Raw genomic sequence first — 5073 nt, 5'->3', positions numbered from 1 at the left:
ATTATTGATCTGTTTTATCTCCTTTTGTCCCAACAATTCCAGGAGGCAGCGAGTGACACTGGTATGAGTGCCAATATTATCCCTTTGTACAGATAAGGAAATTGAGGCTCAGAAAGATACAGGATTTGCCCAAGATCATACTGCAAGTAGATGGCAGAACAACATGCCTTTGAACTCAGACTGTCAGAGGGAACTGGGCTGGCCCAAGTCCCAGGGCCAGACCCCATGTCCTCCAAGCCTCTCCCTAGACAATGGTTACTCATTTACCACACACACCCAAATCCCCACCATGCTGTGTTCAACTTGCTCATCCCTTAGTCCTGGGAAGCGACCTCCTGGCCCTTCCATGGGATGGGTATCCAGAAACCAAAGGTTCCAGAATAGTCCCTTGACCATCCTCCCTTCCAACTACCATTACAGTGCAGGTGGCCACCATCTTCATCTGCCTGGACTGTGCCAGTTATCCCTCCCTAGTCTCTTGGCTTCTGGCTTTGCTCCACTCCACTCATCATGGTCAGAGAAAAAATTTTAAAAGATAGAAAGCCATATTATACTCCTGCTCAAAACCCTCTAGAACTCCCCATTCATAGTAGAATAAAATCCCTCCTCCTCAAATGTGGCCTGTAAGACCTTGTATGATCTGACCTCTGCCCACCTCCTGCCCTCACTCACTCTGCTCTTGTCACACTTGCCTCCTCCCTGTTCCTGAACCAGCAAGCTTGTTCCTGTCCCTAGGCAGAAACTTGCTGTTCCCTTTGCCCGAACCTTCTTTTGTCGGATATCTTTCTGGCTCACTCTCTCACTTCATTCAGGTCTCTGCTCAACTATCATCTGCTCAGAGAAGATATCCATGACCTGCCCGTCTAAAATGCTCCCCTCCATCACCACCTATCCCTCGACTGACGTTATTTTCCTTCATTGCAATCATTTCTATCTGACTATTACATCTTATCAGTACATTTGTTTTATGCTAAAGTTTGCTGCTAAATGTTTAACCACGGCTCTCGGCAAGGGGGAGTTCTGATGTTTACATTTGCCAATTTCCGTGGTGTAAACACTCCCACCAAGGCCGATTTCAAGCCGCCAACATGACTCACGGAACGTGAGATTGGGAAGAGATGGGCAGCAGCACACCGTTCTGTACTATTTTCACCTTGTAATATGGTCTGTGATACAATATGATACAGTAGATGCCAATAACCTCTAGAACATAGACAATAGTAAAATAGAAAGTGATGAGTTTTGAGTAGTTGTTGCCTTCATTTTTATTATAATTATTTACTTGCAAGTTCGTGTAATTTAATTTCTAAATGATGGCCGCGTAGAACAGGCAGTTTGTAGAATCCGTGAGCCAGTGTAGCCAGCTCCAGCACACCACTGGATGTAGGCAGCATGGAGACAGGATTGTCCATCCCGTTCCCTGCTGTTCCCCGAGACCAGGAGGAGGAGCCCACAGTAGGTGCTCAGCCGGTATTTGTCGAGCATGTTGTAATGCATCTGTTTGCCTCAGAAAGCACAAACTGTTCGCCTCCATCACCTTGGCTCTGTGGGCTGAGTCCAGCCCACAAATGGGTTTCATTTGGCTCTCGGAATGTTTTTAACATTTTAAAAAAAAATGTGTTGCCAAAATTTAAAAGTCAAGAGATTTTTGCATGAAATCCCACATAAACCTAGATTTGCAGCCTCTCTCGAACAGTCAGAAGCTCTGGGCCCGATTCTCTCATGAGCCAGAGGTCAGGCTGAGCGGCAGTCACCCCCTCAGGCAGGGCGCGAGCTTGCCCAGTTCACCACAGTCCCCACCCCTCCCTGCTGCCTCACACCAGACTCTCTTCATTCACTTACCGCTGGGCCCTGCAGAGATTTGAGTTGTCATTGCCATCTTAGCCTCCATTCTAACTCTTGCCATGGTGTCCCCACCGGATTGGGGCCATCTTGAGGACAGGCTCTGTGAATTAAGCCCCCTGGAGCTCCAGGCCTTCTAGAGGGCCGGGCACACAGTAGGCCCACAGGCTCTGGAATCGGCTTAAATGGTTGTTGTGGAACTGCCCAGCTACCCTAACTGCCGCGTGCACTCAGTCCAAGCCCTGACCGACCGGAATGTAACAAAGAGGTTGGCCAAGGCCAGGGTTTAAAAATACCCCAGGGCTGGTCAGCTGCAAGCACTCGGAGGTGTTGAAACGAGTGGGCAAAGCCTGGCTAGAGGCCAGAGCCCCGACTTTGTGTGAATGTGGGCCACCCACAGTTCCTGGTGGGGGAGAGGAGGCTGGCTGAGCCCCACCCCCACTGGCCTGCTCGGGAAAGGTCAGCGCTAAGTTTATAAACAGCGTAGGGTGACATGACACGATTGGGCACAAAGGGTTACCGGGCAGAGCATGGACGCGGGGCGTCTCCCCTGGTGTTTTCACGCCGTGGTCAGCTGGGGTTTTGACTGGGGGTGTTGCTCACCTGGTGGTCTTCCTACGGCCTTCAGAGCCGCTGTCCAGCCCGCTGGAGCCACAGTTAAAAATAAGGCTCACAGCACTGTCCCCTGGGGGACAGCTAGCATGGGGGGAGGAGGGGTTGGCCACGGGAGGAACAGGCTCTGATTGAGTGCCTACTGGGTGCCAGGCGCTTCAGGGGCATTAGCTCACTGAGCCTTGGGAGGGAGGGATCATCATTCCATTTACATGTGGGGAAACTGAGGCTGGGGAGTGCTGCCACTCACAAGTATAAAGTTCCCTGGTGAATTCGTGGCAGTCCTGGCATTTGAATTAAGAATGTTAAGAAGTCGGAGCTCCGTGTGTCACTCTGCTGGGCCCCGAGTCCCTGGAATTGTGCCAGCCGTAGCCAGCTCTCAGAGCAACTCCCACTGAACGCATCCAAAACCTGCTCCTCGCTCTGGCTTCCCAACGGAAGTCCTCATGAAGCTGACATGTTGGAGTTGGGGGCGGAGAGGTAGGTAAACATTAATAGGTAAATTAAATATATTGTGTTTCAGATGGCAGTTAAGTACTAAGGAGAAAAATAAACCAGGCCCAGCTGCTGGGGCTCAGTGGTTGAGCATCAACTCAGGTTAGATTCCCGGTCAGGGCACATGTTGACCCAGAGGTCACTGGTTCGATTCCCAGTCAGGGCACATGTTGACCCAAAGGTCACCGGTTCAATTCCTGGTCAGGGCACATGCTCAGGTTGTGGGCTCGATCGGGGCATGCAGGAGGCAGCTAATCGGTGATGTTTCTCTATTGATGTTTCTCTCTCTCTGTCCCTCTCCCTTCCTCTCACTCTAGAAACCAATAAAAACATATTTTTAAAAAATAAACGAATAAACCAGGAGAGAGATGGAGAACCTTGGAGAGGCACAGATCTAAACGCGGGAGCCAGGGGAGACCTTGTCGAGCAAATATTTGAGGACAGACTTGAAAGACATGAGGGATTGAGCAATGGGGGTAATTGGAGGAAGAGCATTCCTGGCAGAGGAACAGCAAGTGCAAAGGCCCCGAGGCTGGATTCTGCCTGGCATGTGTGATGATGTGTGATGGCTGGGCAGCCTGAGGGAGGGCCACCTGGGAGGGCCACCTGGGAGGAAGTGAGGATAGGGACCAGGGGGCAGATCTTGCAGCATCTTGGGCATCACTGGGAGGACCTGGGCTTTTCTCTGGGGTAGATGGGAGCCATGGAAGGTCCTGAGCGGAGGAGAGCATGGTCATCTTGGCTCTGAAAGAACATCCGACTCTGTGTGGGAAATGGACTGTCAGGGGCAAAGAGGGAAGGGGACAACCAGAGATGAGGTGACTGCAATGGTCCAGGCAAAGGATGATGGTGACTGGGCCCGGGGGTGGCTAGGAAGGTGGGGAGAAGGCCATGACCCTACCTTCTGGATGTGTTTTGGAGGTGGAGCTGACAGGACACACTGCTGGACCACGTGTGATAAAAATAAAAAATCACGATGACTCCGGTTCCAGGCTGAGCATCTCCGTGCTCAGAGATGCCCGAGCACGATGCCGGCTCCCACAGAGGATGGATGTGGAGCTGCCTCCCCCCCACCCCCCCGCCGGGGCCGCGTGGGACCTGCGCAAAGACCTTCCCCAATACGACTGACCTTGCTTTCTGGAATCCCTCCTGGTTCAGATCGGGGTTTCTCCGCAGGTCTCCCGTTTCATCCTTGGCCCCGAGTCCCTTGTAAATTGTAAGAAGCCACCAGGTCCTCTCCCCCCAATCCCTGAAGAGCAGCAGACGTTCTGTAGCCCTCACCATGTGCCTGGCAAGATTCTAGCCTTTGCATTTGTGCGCTCATTTGGTCATCACAACAATTTGAAATATGGGAACTATTATTACATCTGTCTCATGAATGGAAAAACTCAGGCCCAGAGAGGTTAAGTCACTGTCTGGGATCATAAGTGGCAAAGATAGGATTTGACCTCAGACAGTCATGCTCTTAACCACTCTACTGTCTCCTGAGAAGCTCACCATTGACCGTGAGGAGCCAAACTGGGCTTAAGGGATTGGGGTAGAGGGAGAGGGCTCGCATAGGAGGGGCAGTTGTCACTTTCTGAGCACCTGCCCATGGCTAGGGCTGTACCCTGCTCTTTCCATTCTGCACATCAACGGAAGGGGTGGGTATTATGATGATTGCACCCATTCTACACATGAGGAAACTGAGGCTCAGAGAGAAGTGCCCACGCCCAAAACCACACAGCCACGCATGAGGACCCAGGGTTCTGGGGCTCCAGACCTCATTCTGTCCCTTCCTCCATGCTGCCTGTGCTTGTCACCTGCTTCTTGCCTTGGTAGCGAGGGGAGTGCTCAGGGGTTTGAGGACCAAGGTGAGTTCTCCAACTGGCTGACAGAGGATAGGGAAACAGGCTGAGGCTGAGGCTGAGGCTGGAGAGAGGTCATTCGGGAACAGCACAGCTCTTTGGGCTTGTGAATTCTGTCCAGTGCCAACATTTCTGAGGCCAGCCCCAGGGCTGGTGCCGGGGACACTGAGGCAGGGGCACGCAGCTGAGTGTGTGGGAGAAGGAGCCTCTAGTTGCCTCTGACGGCAGAGGAAGTGGTGGCGTTGTCATCAGAGTTCAGATCAAGAGCAGCTCAGAG

The 5073-nt window shown here is 52.2% G+C and overlaps 1 long non-coding RNA gene across 2 annotated transcripts in view; it reads left to right on the top strand.

Moving 5' to 3' along the window:
- Positions 1 to 2300: 2300 nt before the first annotated feature.
- The window catches only part of LOC107182297, a 10691-nt gene continuing 7918 nt past the window's right edge, over positions 2301 to 5073 (top strand). For both annotated transcript variants that reach the window (XR_001513015.1, XR_001513014.1), the window contains exon 1: positions 2301 to 2934. This is a non-coding gene — a long non-coding RNA (uncharacterized LOC107182297). The remainder of the gene's footprint in view (positions 2935 to 5073) is intronic.

Source organism: Myotis davidii, unplaced genomic scaffold, assembly GCF_000327345.1.
Source record: "Myotis davidii unplaced genomic scaffold, ASM32734v1 scaffold935, whole genome shotgun sequence".
NCBI lineage: Eukaryota > Metazoa > Chordata > Mammalia > Chiroptera > Vespertilionidae > Myotis > Myotis davidii.
The sequence above is the reverse complement of the archived record's forward strand: the minus strand, read 5'-3'. Positions and strand labels throughout refer to the sequence as shown.